Source organism: Boleophthalmus pectinirostris, unplaced genomic scaffold, assembly GCF_026225935.1.
Source record: "Boleophthalmus pectinirostris isolate CB_2022bp ecotype Guang Dong unplaced genomic scaffold, ASM2622593v1 HiC_scaffold_5, whole genome shotgun sequence".
In the NCBI taxonomy this organism is placed as follows: Eukaryota; Metazoa; Chordata; class Actinopteri; order Gobiiformes; family Gobiidae; genus Boleophthalmus; species Boleophthalmus pectinirostris.
In genome coordinates this window covers 24,938,856-24,956,403 of record NW_026571404.1, presented here as the reverse complement: position 1 = coordinate 24,956,403, position 17,548 = coordinate 24,938,856, and the positions used below count along the sequence as shown (strand labels likewise).

Below are 17,548 nucleotides of genomic sequence, written 5' to 3'. Positions count from 1 at the left end.
AGTAATAATTAAGGAATTACCTCTATCATATGTCAGAGCTGCCACAGTCCAACACTGTCCAACCAGGAAGTAAAATTATAAACTTAACCAATATTCAATACTACTACTACTACTACTACTACTACTACTACTACTACTACTACTACTACTACTACTACTACTACTACTACTACTAACACTACTAATAATAAATAAATAAATAAACTAAATACTTTTTTTGTGAATCTTAAATATTATTCTGTGAAGTAGGTTTCAGTGAAATATTGTAACCTGTCATATGCACTCTGACCAGAACAGCACCAGTTGAACACATGAGGAGCAGAACTGTGGATGAAAGGGTGTGGGGTCTCAGGAGAATAGCTCTCTCCAGTGCCCACAGCACAGAGCACATTCAGGAGCCGCTCTCACAGAATGCTAAACAGGCATCAGGGGCCTGCTGTCAGGGCCCATCAGTGGTCCTTTGATTCACTCAGCACAGAGCACTGCCTACCTTAAGCTCATCACTGAGACGCTTCGCCAAGGGGCTGCTTTCCTCAGAGACAGAGATCTACAAGAGACAAGAAAAAACACTACATTAGAACATACACACGTAACGACTGTTTGGACCAATAAGTGAACAGTGATGTGATGTGGATCAATAATGCATTAGGATATTAGGTCACATGAGTTTATGGATTTTTTTCCCCCCTGAATTAATCTGAATTAAAATGGCTATACCAGATTTTTTTCCCCATAGTTCCACATAACTTCTATAAGCAGTTGTTAGGGTCAAAATAAGACCACTGTGTGCTATCTGCATCTAACCATTTCATCATCAGAGAAACAGGAAGTACACTGTTAACATGCCTGTTGGTATCAGCAGTGTTCTTGTTGCGCTGTGAAAAGTGCTTAAACAAGCATCGCTGTGAAGAATTAGGATGCCTTGCCAGGTATGCTACTATTTAAAATGAACTAGTTCAGTTGTTCACCTTTTGAAAGCAAAAACAATCTGATAAGGTGCCTTTAATTTAAAACACTAAATTCCAATGCTAGCGTGACAGAAAGATCAGAGTTGGTCATAGAAAGGCAATCACCTCTCTGTGAGTCTGACCCAGAGTAGCTATGGCGACAGGAGAAGCGCCACAGTGGTATTAGTATGAAGAGAGAGTGATCGTGGAGGCCGCTCTGTCGATTTCCTGCCGTCGGCTGGATCAGAGCTGTTGTGAAATGTGCCGAGTGTGAATAAATGTCTAATAAATATCCACTCCAACAGTTACATGTTTCAGTGCGTGCTCCCGGCTTCAGAAAGTGATAATACCTCATATTGATTTATTTTGATGAATAGCATTGATTGCCGCCAAGTGATTTTGCACACAATAAACACAGCTGAAGAATGAAATGGTCTGGAGCTATGAATAAGTAAATACTAATAACATGATCTGTGATGATACATGTCTGTGAAGTTCAATACACAAACATGGACAGTTTCACATGGTGCACTGGTGAACGAGAGTGGGGGAAATTACAAACCAACTGGAATTTGCTATTAAAAAAAACAATCTAATATATCATAAAATTATATAAATGATCACAACACATTGCAAATTAACTACTAGATAGTAGATACTAGATCTGATACTAGAGCTGATCAGAAATTCTGTTTTGAAGATAAAGGTGGTATTGTAAAATTCTGGATCTACTGCCAAGTCTTAGCAAGGACACCTCTAGTTCATTGTTGACATTTCTCTGTGGTTAGCTTTGGCATCACCCAACTATTACAGAATGTGTATTTCTTTACCATTATCAGTTTCCTTGGTCAACTCGTCTCACAGAATAATTATGCTCTTCTCATTTTATCTCGGCCATCATGTCTCCGTACTGTCCTTCTTAGCTCCTAAACCTCCTTGTGTGGAAGCATAGTCAGACTTGAATAACCAATACTAATGTGCAGTGCTGAGTATACGACACTTATTTATTAACAGGTGGGACATAAAAAAAAAAAATCTAATATTACAATTGTTGTTAATGTCATATGAAAATTACATATATATTGTCTATAATAAAAAAAACATGGGGTGCAAAAAAGCTGGTTATAAAATAAAACAAACTTGCAGCAAAATCTTTCAAACTCCTTTCTGTGTGAAGTTTGCATTTTTCTCCCTGTGGCTGGGTGAGGTTCCAGGCACCCTAAACATGCACCTTTCATACAGTCCCCTAGCAAAAATAGTCCTGTCCAAACTGGAGATGATCCACTGCTCCTAACAGGTTGCACCAGCTGCACTAAAGGATGGGTCAAATGTAGAGGTTAGTTTTCAATTATAAATAGGAACTTATATCCATATTTTAGAAAAGTTAAGGTGGATTGTAAAATATTATTGCTGCACTTCCCTACTTATAATGTGCCTGGCAATACCTGATTGTACTAACTAGCCCTATAGAGCCCATTAACATGAGCTGCTCCAATTGGCTGTTTCTGTGTCTATCATCAGCTACAGTCCTGGAGTGGAACCAGGCATAGAATAAAGCTTCCCTTTTACCTTCTCTGAGCTGCATCCAAACACCCAACATCTGTGCTCTCCAATCTGCAGTCTCGGCGGCCTCCACAGCAGCCCACATTTATCCCCATAAGTGCCCTGTATTAGCACTATAACTGCTGCTGTAACGGCTGTGGATGACGGCATTACCATGTGCCAACTGCGCATCTGGCTTTATGGCACAGTAACAGACGACCTCTACACGGGCACACGGCTCTGTCCCTGACCCACACTTTGTCAAACACCCCTCCTGTCCATCCTTATAAATATTAACACAATGACGACAACACCCATGTATATGTTGAGATTCCCAGATATAAAAAGTCCTATATTATGCAGAACTAACTGCTGTGAGTTTTTGGCCATGTTAAAATGTTATCTGATCAAAAACATACCTTGAGTTCTGTTTTGTTTCATTCACACATGTTTGAGTAGTATTATATTATAAGTCTGTCTATTAAAGCTCAAAATACTCCTCCACCTTGTGATGTCACGAAACAGTAGTTTTCAAGTTCACAGCTACTTTTTACCTTAAGTTCATTAGGAGTGATTGGCAATTCAAGGGCTGAAATAATCCAAATCATTCCAGTGAATGTGTATGGAGTTTAAAAACACAGTGGAGCAGTTTCTGTATTACCACATGACATCACAAGGTGATGTCAAAGAACTCAGCCTAAATGTGCAGGGTTTGTGTGTTAAACATGTGTGAATGAAACAAAACACAACTCCAGGTATGTTTGTGGTGAGACAACATTGTAACACAGATCAGAGTAAAACTAAAATTAAAAATGCATAATAAACCTTTCATCAATACAAAAACTAGAGATGCTCTGCAGCATATTACAACTAAATATCGACTTTCCAACTGTAGTCCCTGATTTTTCCCATTGTATTATTATTACTGAAATCTTGTGTGGAAAATTGCATTCTTTTGAATTAAGGGCAGATTTCAGTGTGGTATTGAAATTGGTATAATATCAAGCTTTTTCTAAACTGTGTTTGAATGACAACGCTACTTGGCGCCCTGCAGTTCTTGTTGATCACAGAATTTGAAGATGTGGTGGAGGTGTGAGTGATTCCATTTCCTTTATGACGTATTTGGAATAATAAACTCCACATCTTATAGTGTGTCCAACAATCAAATCCTCTAGTTTGGAAGTCCTGACCACACCCTTAAATCTGGACATAGGCAGGTACTGCTGCTCATGACAGGCTGCCCTGAGTGGCATTGAAAGATGGGTAAGCATTGGTCAAGTATGCCTTAAAGGTGCACTATGTAGCTTTTAGTTTGAGGATAAATCACCTGCTTGTTTCTATGGATACATCATTACTCTGCCTGGAATGTTCGATGGTATAACATTAAACAGCACTACCTTACATTTATTCAATTACACATGGTTTTATAGCTCAAAAATACCTACAAACTGTGAGCAAGGTTCCCTCTCCACAGATCCAGTTTGGTCTCCATGAAGACAGAAAGGTTAAATGCCATACTGTGAAACATTACAGACAGGAAAAGCATACGACTGGCCCTCCAACAGAAAATTTACACAATGCACTTTTAACTAATTAATCCTAACAACTGAGAAAGAAGGAACTTGAATCTGATTGCGATATATATATATATATATATATATATAAATCCAGAAAATGAAAATCCTGATGTGGGCATTGAGCACAGCTGGAGCACACAGATCCAGCTGTGGCTGTCATGTCTGCACCTGCATAGTGTGATGGCACTGCACACCTGAGGCATAGGCACAGCAGCCACACACCCATCACAACACCATCTTAGGTTAGAAATGGACTGCAAGTTACTCTTACATCACCATCTTTACTGTACTTTCCAAATTATTTTAGTCCAATGGTATCCACTAACACCTATGTCCTTGGTTATGGTTGATTGTAAAATTCAGAAAATCCATAAAATGTATGTGATTCTTGTTTTCATTCAGCAGTTTATATACAATCCAGTTCTATAAATTTGCCAACATACTGCTACTACTACTACATAAAATGAACATATATCACTTCCTTTTATTTCTCTTAAATACTGTGCAGCACTATAGTGTTTAGAGCGCCACACCAGAAACTCCCCATGCACTGTAAACCAGTACTTGCTTGATCGTATTCTCAAATGACATTTCAAACATTTATATTATTTTCTTTACAATGTACATTCTGTATTTGTTTTGCCCATGGGACTGCTGATGTCTATAGTACTCTGCATCAAAGCTACAGAGAAATCCAAACTCCACACATCAAAACATGAAAACTACATTTGCTACAGCTAGCCCCACATCCCTGACAGCCATTGGAGGCTGACAGTCCGCACACAAAGAGAACAGAACTGCCTCCCTCACAGTCTCCGTGGACACCTCTTGTTTTATTCGGTCCAGTTTGTGTGTAAACCAGAACAAACGTTGTATTCCTCTGCTTGTCTTCATGTTGGCTGCTCCGGTTTATTTTTAGATCGTCTCCACAGATCTCTTCCTCCTGCAGGCCCCTCCTCCCCCCTGCTCGTACCTTCACTCTGACTCACGCTCTGGAGTGAGGCAGGTGCGACTGATGGAGTCATGGGCCATTTCTCATACGCCCCATTGCAAAGTCTACACCCTAACACACACACACAGATGCACATGCACTAAAGCCACATGAGAGACAGCAAAGCATGACTACTCGACTATAGATGACAATTATGTAAAAAAGTTAATGTGAATTGCTACATTCTACATACAAAGTAATTACTGAATCAGATTAAGGTTGTCAAAAAAAGTAAACTTAAATATTCTTGCAATGAAACTATAGTTTTTATTTTGATCAGAAATACAGTGTAAGATGGTGGTTAGAGCAATGGTCCCCCAACCCAAAGGTCAGGATATCAGTTCCCACTCAAACCAAGTTCTGTTGTTGTGTCCTAAGGCAAGACATTTCACCTGCTTTGCCTAGTATGAATGTGGTGTGCACGTGAATGAATGGTGATGTCATAGGTGTCGATGGTGCAGATTGGCAGCCTTGCTTCTGTCAGTCTGCCCCAGGGCAGTTGTGGCTACAATAGTAGCTTACCATCACCGAGTGTGGAGTGAATGAATAATGAGTACAGTGCAGTCCTTTGAGGGGCTCTGTTGAGCCTATAAGGCATTATTATTATTATTATTTTAGTCATTCAATTAACCAACCTGACAATGTTGATCAATAGAATGAGAAAACCTGTATGAAACACACACAAATACCTGCCCCATTCAAAAATCTAACCCAGCTCTTGCTATGAGGTAAGAAGCTTAACCACTGTGCCAGCATATACATCTGCAAACAGAGCTGAATAACAATGTTTTTGACTTTAATCTGTTTTTGTATATCAGCTATACACTGTCTGCAAATCTATTAAGCCCTAATGTCTGGAAATGGGGAAGCAGAAAGTAAAATAATAACCTGCAAAGTGTCAGACAGCATTATGTAATTATAAAAATCTCCCAGAGTCTCAAATAGCAAAATACAAATATAGGTTCAATCTAACGAAACGTCTCTATGACATGACTGTGAGTGCTCCCTGGTCTGTTTGCCTTCGCCCCAGGATACACTGTGTGATTAAGCATTCGGAGCAGCACTATTTTGGTAATATTCTTGTAAACGCGCCTCATTATGTTCCCATCATTGATGTTTTCCAATTCTGCTTTTGTCTCTCGGGAAAACGAGCAGAGTGTTTACAAAAAGATGTGTATGGGAAAATGTGGGCTCATTTCCATTTGAGAAGCCTGCACCGTGCATGTGTGTACAGGTCACAGCACAGGGGTTCTGCTTTTACATATAGTCTCTGCGTTCACTTCCTTTGTGTCTGCTCATCAAAAGTCGAGAGAGATTCAAAATCAAATCATTTTTACAGCTTTAATATGTAAAAAACAGCTGCAACCCAAAATTATTCCTTTTTGTTAACAAACTCTTAGAATTCTAAATGTTCTCCGCATTGAGTTTATAAGTACAATTCACAACAATGCCATGCCAATGCAAACAACTAGCATGCTAACAGTGCACTCCCTGGGTCATGGATGATAAAAAACTAATCAAATTTGCAAAAATCTTTACTCTATAATACCATACATAATAAATTACAATAAAACCAAAATAGCAATGTCAAACCACAAGCACCTCCTACATTTTATATGGTGGGGCTTTAGATAATATAATGTCCACTGCAATAACTGACATTAAATACTGAAAATAAATAAATAAAAGGCTAAATTTGTAGTTTAAGTCACCACAAACTTGTTCTAAAATGTGTGTGATTCTTGGTTTCTATGTCCATATTTCAGTTTTCTCTCAAAAGTTACTGGATGGGCTCTTGCACTTTACATCAAAAATATGCTAAGTTTGATGCCCTGAACACAATTTCATAGTTTTCTATGACAATGACAATAAATTAAATCTTGAATCTTGAATGTTACTGCTCCTGAACATTCACTGTGACTCTAAGTAGAGTCTTGATTTTAAAAGAAGATGGCAAATCTAATGGAAATCACAACACTCGTCAGAAACATGGCTATCATTAGATTTACTACCACAGTGTTGTTTTCATCAATCTATACAAATCAACAATGAATCCTGCCTCAGTTCCAAGGCCAGATTGTAATATGAACAGAATGGATGTGCAGAGGGCGAGCTGGCGGGGTCACAGTACTCTGAGCACAGCTGTGGGACATGCTCACACAAAGAGAACGTTTCCTTCACAAATCGATAAATAAATAATACCAGCTCTGAAAACATTCCTTTAGTTTATTATGAGCGCATTAATACAAGCAACAGAGTGCAGCCGCGTATGCAGGAGTGAGGGGGGCTGAGTGCATCTCTCTACACAGTACAGGACTCTACTCCACCACATATTACCACACATAATTATCTCAATCAAAAGCTCCAAATAAGTCCTTTACAGGTCCTAAATTACACAAAATTGACCCTTCTGAGCTTCAAGCCATGTTAAACATACCTAGAGTTGTGTTTTGTTTCATTCACACATGTTTGAGTAACCCTTTATTATTACTCTATCAACATCTCCAAAGCTAAAAAAAGCTCTGTTCTACCCTATGGTGTCATGTAGTGGTTTTAAAGTTAACAGCTACCTTTTGTTCCATAGAAATTGGCAATTCCAAGGCTGAAATGATCAAAATGATTTTAGTGAAGGTGTATGGAGTTTAAAAACACAGTGGAGTGCTTCCTGTATTACCACATGAGATCATAAGTTGGAACAAAGAGTTTTCTGTTGAGAGACAAACTCAAATATACAGGGTTTGAGTAAAACATATGTGAATGAAATAAAGCACAACTCCATGTTTTATAACATTATGTTTTGTAACATTATAACATAGATCAGACATAGGTCAGAAAATAGTATAATATAAGCCCTTTAAAGGTGTACTATGTAACTTTACTGGTGCAGGTCTGCCACCTGCTTGTATCCCTGGAAATGCTATTGCTTTGGCTGCAAAGTTCTACTGTATGACATTATGACTTGCTTCTTCCATGAAGAGAGATATGCTTAATGCTTTATGGTGAAATATTCCACGCAAAACTGTAAAAGGCAAAACGTAGCAGACCCTTCACAAAAAGTTACATGGTTACATACAGGTAACATTTTTATCTTAAAGGTATCTTTAAGATGAAAACATGTATGTATGAATGTTAAATTTTGTTATTCCCTAATTTACAGTAAATGTGCTACTTTGAGCTCATTTTTTTTATTATGCATTTCTAAAATCACTATGAGGAGGAGATGGATGACCAGGAGAAGCTCTGGTCTCTCCTGAGAGCTCTGTCCGTTAACAGTGTTGCCTAGGGATCCAGTTATTTCGAACACAAGTGCACATGTGTGAGCAGAGAACAGGCTCCACAGGATTGCAGCTGCACCAGGCTGCTGTGTCAGGACAACTCCAGACCCAAATACATACAAGACTGTTTACATATGCAGCTGGACAATATGTATGCACTCTATTTTAATGTGGAGCATGGAAGCTATGACTGTATAAACCCAGATATAGGTATAAACACAACATGTACTGTAGAAGAATTATGAAAACACACACAAACAAAACAATCAAGGTGGCAGGACAAGTAGGGTAATAAATATTACTGCACAATTAAAAAAACAAACATATATTTCAAAAATAAAACCAATGTAAATGGTTTGATTTGATAAAACTAGTCTAAACTGTTACCTATTAAAGGACACATTATGCAAACTTGACTTTTTGAGCTTTTAACCATATTATAATGCTGTTCCCTCATGTTAATCATTTTTCCATCTTTGCACTGTTCTCTCCTTATGGCCTCTTGTATACAGCTGAGATATATTTGTACTAATGTATTTGGGACGTAGTGAAACGCCTATTGCATCACTAAGAACCAACTCAAGGCAAAAGTTCCATGAAGGGTCACCACATACAGACCTGCTCTCTTGCCTAGTGCATCTCCAGTCTTTTGTAGAATGCAAGCATACTCACCACGCCACACCACTGCGGCTCTGCTGTGAATGATTCATGGTGTTTTGCCTGATTTAAATATTTATAATTGCCACCTTGTTAGCATAACTCACATTAGCACACGTTAGCATGCATCTGTAGTTTTCTGTGATGCTGGGCCACACAGATGTCCGCAGCCTGTTCCAACAGCCGCTGTGTGCTATCAGTACAGAGAGAGCTGGGGATTGGTTTGAGCATTTTAGCGATGAGATTGGTAGTTCTGTGATTTTGGTCTTGTCTGCTACACTTTTACTCTCCATCTTGGGACTTGGATTCAAATCCAAACTGGGCTACGTGAAAACGGCAGTCAACACAATATCTAAATAATGTGCTCACTGGTGGTGTATAATCAAGACTGACCAGGACACCTTGCCGAATGTCTCTACTCTCTTCCTCCCCTTCTATGGCTGTCCTACCTGATAAGGCCTTCAGGCTAGAAATCCAAATAAAAATAAACCAAAGTAGAGCATGCTTTTGAAAGTATAACTGTAAAAGAGCTGGAATAAACTTGAAAAATTAGAAACAGTTGAATCTGTCAAACAAGGGCATAAGGTGATATTTTTGCAAAACTAGGATCTCATTATTTTTGTAGAATCCAATATTGAAAATAAAATATGAAGATAATAATTTCTTTCAATGTGGTCCAGCACTACAGTCTGTTCACATAGCCATTGTGTACACACTGTGTAGATCCTGATGTATTATGCAGACATATGCCCCTTTACCCAGTCCTGCTTTTGCTTCTGTGCTGCTCTTTTTGTATTCCGGGGCCGCTCAGCTTTAGCTCACAGTCTCTTATCTCAGTCGCCATTCAGAGATCCAGGCTTCACAGATAACGCAGGTCACTCCGCAATGACGAGGCCGAAAAGGACCCATGGGGACAGTGGCGGGAGAGAGAGCAGACAGGAGCAGGGAGGAGGAGACAGGAGTAGAATGGAGTAGACAGGAGCAAGGAGGAGGAATAAGGGGGAGACAAAAGGAAAGAAGAGCAGACAGGAGCAGCAAACAGAGCCAGAAAGGGGGAGACAAGAGCAGAGAGGGGTAGACAGGGTCAAAAAAGAGCAGACGGAGCAGGAGACAGGAGCAGAGAGGGGGAGACAGGAGCAGAGACGGAGACAAGAGCTGAGAGGAGTAGAGAGTGCCAGAGAAGAGCACACGGAGCAGCGAGCAGGAGAATGGAGGGGATACAGGAGTAGGGAGGAAGAGACAGAAGCACACACGGACAGACAGGAGCAAAAGATGGGTTGAAAACAGGAGAGAGGAGCAGAGAGCAGCAGACAGGAGCAAAAAGGGGGAGAGAGGGAGGCAGGAGCACAGAGTGGGAGACAGGAGCAGACAGGAAGAGAGAGGAGGTATCAAGAGCAGAGAGGAGGAGACAAAAGCAAGAAAGAGCAGACATTAGCAGAGACAGAAAGACAAGAGCCGAGAGACGTAAACAGGGGCAGACAAGAGCAGGCAAGAGCAGGCAGGAGCAGAGAGGGAGCAGGGAGTAGACAGGAGCAGACAGGAGCAGATTGGGCAAAGCAAAGCAGTCCAAATCCACAGCCACCAGCAGCAGGAGAGTGTGCATCTGTGGATCAGCTCATGTTTAGTTTAAGATCCACTAAAAGCCTCCACATGCTTTGAGTATTAAGGCTGAATTTAAAGACCACGGCACAGAATGGAAGGATAAGCAGAGGATTAACTGATCAATGCCTAAGTCTCTCCATATTTCTGAATAAAAACGCTACCATGTAAACCCTTTTTGGTTCATGCTGCGTTTGTTTTTATGGATTTCTTCTCAGGGCTATCAGAGCTTCAGCAGCACAACACAGCAAAGCAGGCTTGAACTTTATAACAACAATCTTTGGATTTGTCATCTCTTTCTCAATAACACAAGCACCTCAGCTTTGAAAAATAAACTTTGTACGCATCTGAGATTTATACAGCCATAACCACCCTATTTTAAAGCACAGAACGTATACATAAAAAACAGATATGTGTAGTAACACAAACCATTTTGGACCAATAAAGACAAAATCTCCACTTATACAGAGCCAGATGGTCCAGATAAAATAGAACTTGCTGGCGCGATATGGGGATTGTAACCTGCGGTGTGAATACAGAGTTAACTAAAATACCTGGGAGCCAGTCAGATGATGTGCAGGCGTCTGAAGAAGAGGCTAAAACTGGAAGTTCAGCCCACGCTACAGTAGATACAGCACTGCGGAGGTCTGGAGACATAAAGAGACATCTACCATGCTTATCAGAGAGACTAGAAACACTCCCACCATATACTTTTATACTTATTATATAGTCAAGACAACACAGTTTTTTTTTCTTCTTCTTTTTTTTTCGTATTATTTATCTTCCCAGCATTTTGACTTGTGTCAAAGAAATCAGACTTGTTGGACAATGTGTCCATGCGACCATGCGTCTCCAATAGCCAAGCCACTGCAGGGGCTGGATCCTGGAGCCTGTTCATGTTAGTGTTATCAGTGTGAGCGGGACGATCCTGCCCTGGTTGTCAGTGGCGCCTCATGTTTTGCAGGTGTATTTTTAGTGCCTCCCCCTCTGTATCTCTGCCCCTCCCTCCTGCTCCTGCTGCTTTCAGGGTCTCGTAATGTAAAGTCAGCCTCCATTCATCTGCAGCCCGCTGCTATCAGATCTGCTGCTGCCGCTGTCCAGGCTAAATGAATGTTAAAAGCCTATTGAGTTTCGGAGCGTTAGCTGCAATAGCTTTGTCATCATGTTGGTAATACGATGTGTGTGTCTGTGGAGTGGTCCCTATGTAACAAGATCCACTCTTTTAATTTGGGAAAGAGAGCATCAGCAGGTAAAGGTCGCAACCTTTGTGAAGGACACTCATTGATTTTTGGTATGTAGCACACTCTGGATGACAATGTTCCCCAATAAATTATATGGCGGCATTTTCTCATATCATATTATCTTAGTGCATCGGAGTGCATTTTAGTCTTCTGTAAAAACAAAGTGACTTCTGAAGTGGTTAGTGTGCTTCCTCTCTGAGATAAAATGACAGTAAGTGCCATTTAAAGCCATAAAAACATATAGCTTTCACTCATGTTCCAATGCACATATTCAGAGATCTAATTTAGGACTTCTTCTTTGTCAAAACACACAACATATTATTTTTTTGAAACATGTTTTCACATGTGTTAGTTTTATTAAAAGTGCTGATCTTCTGGCAAACAAAACATAAAGTGCCATGTCTTAATGATTCCTCTGTGGTCATACTTCAGGTCAGTCCCCTACCCCACAGAGGAGGACCTAAGGGGGCCCTTCTCTGTATTGACTGGGACACTGACTGGAGCTGCAGTGAATGGATCAATACACAGCGCTCTTGGTAAAAGGCCCTCTCATCAGTTAGACTTAAAGTGTGCGACTCCTCAGACAGCCGCTTATGGAGAATCACCGCCTCTCAGAGGATAACTATCCCTGCCTGGCCCTAACCAGCCCTGCACTTTCAACAAACCCACTCAAACTTTTAGAAAATAAAAATTGATTTGTCTTGAGTCTTTTTCTGGGTTTACTTTTATTAAAGTGGCACAAAACTTAAAACACAACTGCACTAATATGGAAAGATATTAAAAACTATATTTCCTCATTCTTGAAGGTACTAAATGGCTTTGTGAAGTATCCAAACACTATAAATGTTTTATACCCCCTATCATGTCTGAGCACGTACTCACGTGGCCTACAGACGCACTCAGATGGAGAAGGAGCAGTGGGAGCACTCAGGCCTATGCAGGAAATGTGCGGGGGGCCTTTAGTGTGAGGTGGGCCCATATCATGGTAGCACCAAGTCAAATAGCTGCTCTGTGATGCATGATGCTGAAGTACAGCATGGGTGTGATTGTTTTCAATACAAATGCTAATAATAATAAAGTCTTATAATCAAGCCTGTTGTAGGTACAGTTCAAATCACACATTATGAAGTGAGACTTTCTCACCTCTAAAAGTGTATTAATCTCACTTTGAGGAGTGAATGCAAATGCAGCATTGGTCTTGAGGGATGAATGTTTATCTGCATGTATCTGCTGTTTTCACTCACAGACACAGATTGGATTGTGATGCTGCTGAGCACAGGCCCATGGAGCCTGTTTCCAAGGCACAGGCTGATAAACGGCTCCTCCGTGTGCTCACGCATACAGCCGGTGTGCCCCAGGGCAGGATGGGAGAGCAGGGGGAGCAGGGAGAGCATGGCCCTGCCAATAACACCGCACTCTCAATGAAAGAGGACAAAACCCAACAGGAGACTCAGCTGAATTTCAGCAGAATTATTTTTAGTGAGCTATTAAAGCCGCTCTCTGAGGTGCTCTGTGCCCGGGCTGCCACACAGCTTGTTAAGGTGAAGGATCTGGTGCTAAGAGCTAAATATTGTGAGATTCTAGGTTTAGCAGAGGATGAGTGTTCTACACTGTCTGTGAATATTTATAATGGTGATGGCATGGCACTAACACAGTAACAGCCAGCACAGAACTGTAGGTCTCTAGCTCTGATTAGACTTGGGTTATGTTACTCTGTGAGCATGCATTTGTGGTATATACAGAAAGAGGCAAATTGAGTCTGAAATCACACAATCATTTCTTAAAGCAAACAGATGGTTCTTACATAAGACCCTGTTCAAACAGACAGCTGAGGTGTGGACAGTCCAGTGCTGTGGCTGTGTGCGATGTGAGCTCTGAAATGAAGCCCTGCAGCGATGGATGGCGTGAGGTGTGGGGGGCTGATTACAGACATGACCCGGGTCAAAGCAATCTGAGGCAAAACGCTCTCCCCACTGTACAGACACCACACAGCCACACAAAAACAGCACGCCCAAACTAGCAGGCACCACCAGGCTGCTGTGATGCCTAAAGACCCTACATGGGAGGGCCATATGAAGACACTGTCAGCTTATAATTGGATCTCTGCAAAAGGTCACTGAAGAGGGAGCACTGTCTTTGAGTATGTACATAAACTGCATTCTGAACAATACTATGACTAATAACGGTGCTCTCTGTCTGGTCTACTGTCATTATGCTAATACAGGGCATTTAAATTTCCTTGTTTATCTGTACTGCACTGGGTACATCCGACAGAAGAGAATGAGAATGGCTTATTTACCAACATAAAAGAGCATGAAATATAAACTAGAAAGTCAATGTTTTGTTCCGAAGTGAGAGCTATACACGGTCAAACAGCTGGCTTTGTTTTTCAGAAACATTGTCGCCGCATTTAGCACTGGCTGTCTGAGAATAAGACTGTTTATCACCCAAACAAGATGTGTTTGATTCGAAATAACACTTTTATTCCAGGTCGTTTTCAGTTTGCGCTCAAGCCTACATCCTGATGCTCTGTTCTTTCTGTTCTTACCTCTCGTGTGTCACCTCTCGTCTGAGCTGATCTCAAAACTCCAGAAGATGAAGGCAGTGTCATTATGTGAGCAAAGTATGATGACATCTGCATGCAACACAGACACCTGTCACGGCCGCACTCATCTCTGCTGCAAGATCTGCTCTCAACTTCAGACCCCACTTTCTCACTGATACTTACACTGAAAACTACTGCATAGGGAACTACATCATGGTGACGTTAGCAGTTAGCTCATCTCTTTCAGCTCAAAATGTTTTGGTATTAATGTTGTCACGATTCTAAAATGTCAAACTTGATTTCTATACTAAGAAATAGGGACATACTTGATACCAATTACAATATATGGTCATTTAAAATTGACTCTTATTTTCAACACAAACACAAACTAGTTAATGTGTAGTCAGATCAAGCTCAAGACCATTGTACAACTGTCCAGGAAAGGTCAAATTTGGTCCTATTTATTACATTTTGACTATTGATTATTATTTTATTATTTGTATTGTGTATTGATACTAGTTTTAGTATAAATAATTTCTGATTTTCAATACTTTGTACTGACATGTGATTCACAATTTCAAACACTCCTTGACTACATCTTTTTTGAGAGCATTCCAAAAAAATTAAAACAACAAAAAAAAAGCCTCTCTCACCTCTGGGTCAGATTCAGTCAATAAGCTGTAATCCTGGGGGGTGGCCAGGGGGCAGCAGAGCACACCTTTGAGCATTCATTTCTTCAAAAAGCCTGAGCTTTTCATTAGCTCCAGTGCCCTACAGTGCAGGTCCTAGGTTAGTTTAATACCATAGCGCAGGATTGTCTCAGTAGTCTACTGGTGCGTGTTTGCCATCTGACTAGACCAGACAGAGGAAGGCCCACTCTGGCTTCAGGAACAAACAAGACCCCTGCATTTACATGACACTAGCCTCATTTGTTAGCTGTTTATAGGCTCAGAGGGGCCCGTCTGAATGGACCCGAGGGGGTACAGGGGCGGAGGTTACACAGACTTTTACTACAGCAGGTTGTACTATCATGTAAAGAAGCCACACTCTTTACTACGCTACTGTATTGTATCATTTTTAACAGGAAATACCGACCCCTGTTCCCACAACAACGCCCCTTGACCCCTGGCAGGACCACCCACTCGGCACTTTCACTTTAACTAAAAGAGCTTTTAAAATGGCTCCTCATCAGCAAATGGATGTAATGAATATCTAAACAATGCCAGTTTAGGTATGGACAGATCTGGGCCCCTTGTTTTGCTGGCCCCACAGTTTGTTACATTTTATTCATGTATATGAAACATACTGCAGTGACTATTTTGACAGAATTTTTTATATGTAGTTTTAGTTTTAGCCTTTTGAGTATGCAGTAAAATGCTTAAGTCAATGGATAGTTTTTGTTTTAGAAAATGTCATGCTGATTTTTGTGAGATTGTTAATGGATTTTCTCAAACTAAATGTTCTATTTATTTAAATTGTATGGGCTTTCTAAAACTTTTACCACACTTGTTCCTAGGACGTTCATTTTGTATGATGGAACTATGGAACTAATACTATTCACTCCATGCACAACATTTGCAAAACTTTCCATATTCAGATCCCAGCTTCTGTTTGTATAATACAACCATTACAGAGTTGGTCTTTCACTCATGTTTTGAGGCGAGTGAGCTATTTGCATTCAGTCGAATACATGCAAATACCAGACATGAATATGTAAAAAAAAGTCTGGCACTTTTGATTGAGAAAAAAAAATCCAAGAATGCAAGGCTGTGGAATGAAGGACAAGGGGTTGTTCTTATAAAAACAGGCAGAGTAATGTGAGGAGCAGAATACAGAAGTCTACATGGGCCAGACTGTAACGCAGACTATCAGAGCACATAAAGGGCTGTTCTTGTGCCAAAGCCGCAGAGAGCACAGGAAGGGGCCCGCACTGGTAAACTCATCAGAGCAGAGAGGGGCCCCTGTGCAGCAGACAGAGCCCGGAATAGAGACTCCGTGGCCCTAACTGCGGGGCCACTTCTGATTACACACAGATGGAGTCACGTTTTTCTGCTCCACAAACCAGACCACATCAGCACTGTCACCCTGTTATATTTTGTACTACAGTATTGTGTGTGCTCTTTGTCCCAGCTTCTATACCAATACACTTAGAATACTTTCACCAAAACTGTAATGATCCATATAAAATAACTACACTTTTAATAGCCTTACCCCTTAATTAAGCAGTTACTAAGCCACATCCTTAAAAGCCCTATATTATGCAAAATTGACTCTTACGAGCTTTAACCCATGTTAGAATGTTGTTTCCTCATCAGAAACAACATTGGAGTTGTTTTATTTTATTCACACATGTTTGAGCAATCCTTTATTATTAGTCTGTCTATATCTTCAAAGCTCTAAATGCTGTATTCCACCGTGTGATGTCATGTAGCGGTAGTTCTCACGTTAACCGCAGAGATTGGCAGTTCCAGGGCTGAAATCATCGAAATGTTTCTAGTGAAGGTGTATGGAGTTTAAAAACACAGTGGAGCAGTTCCTCTATTACCACATGATATCACATGGTGGAGCAGAGTGTTTTCTGTTTGAGAGAAGAACTAAATATGCAGGATTTGTGTGAATGAGTAAACAACGTTATAACATAGATCAGAAAATAGCATAATATGGGCCCTTTAATAAACTATTTGTTCATATGAATGTAGCCTTTATTCATGGTGTAATTATTATAAAGTGCTACCAGGATTTATTCTAGAAGTGAGTATGATTTTCAAGCTTACTGCAATGATAATACTTAGCATCTTGTGTAAATAGCAAAACATATCAGCACTGAACCAAACAGGCAATACATCACCATCATTGTTCATATTATAGATTTTGTTGTGTTTATTTTCTATGTGTAAGCTAGCAATGTCTGAAGTCATGTTTATTTCTCATTTAGTGGTTTAATTGAATGTATATTTAGGACCAAAGTGGATAGGTGGAAATTGGTAGGCCTGTCACAATAACAAATTTTGAAGTTTGATATATTGCTGAAGTAACTTTAGATGATACATTATAACTGAAACTAATTTATGCCTCTGACACAAAAGCAATTCTAAAGAAATAAATAGCAGAATGAAACACTTTAGAACTTAGCTTGCACCTATCATGAGTCACAGAAGCAATTTATTCAACCTT

General features: G+C 40.3%; 1 protein-coding gene across 1 annotated transcript in view; it reads right to left on the bottom strand.

The window, feature by feature from the left end:
• The window catches only part of cdh11 (cadherin 11, type 2, OB-cadherin (osteoblast)), an 82,172-nt gene that overhangs the window by 38,137 nt on the left and 26,487 nt on the right, over nucleotides 1-17,548 (bottom strand). The window contains exon 2 of the mRNA XM_020921043.2: nucleotides 491-547. The gene's annotated coding sequence lies outside the window, so the exon portion shown is untranslated. The remainder of the gene's footprint in view (nucleotides 1-490; nucleotides 548-17,548) is intronic.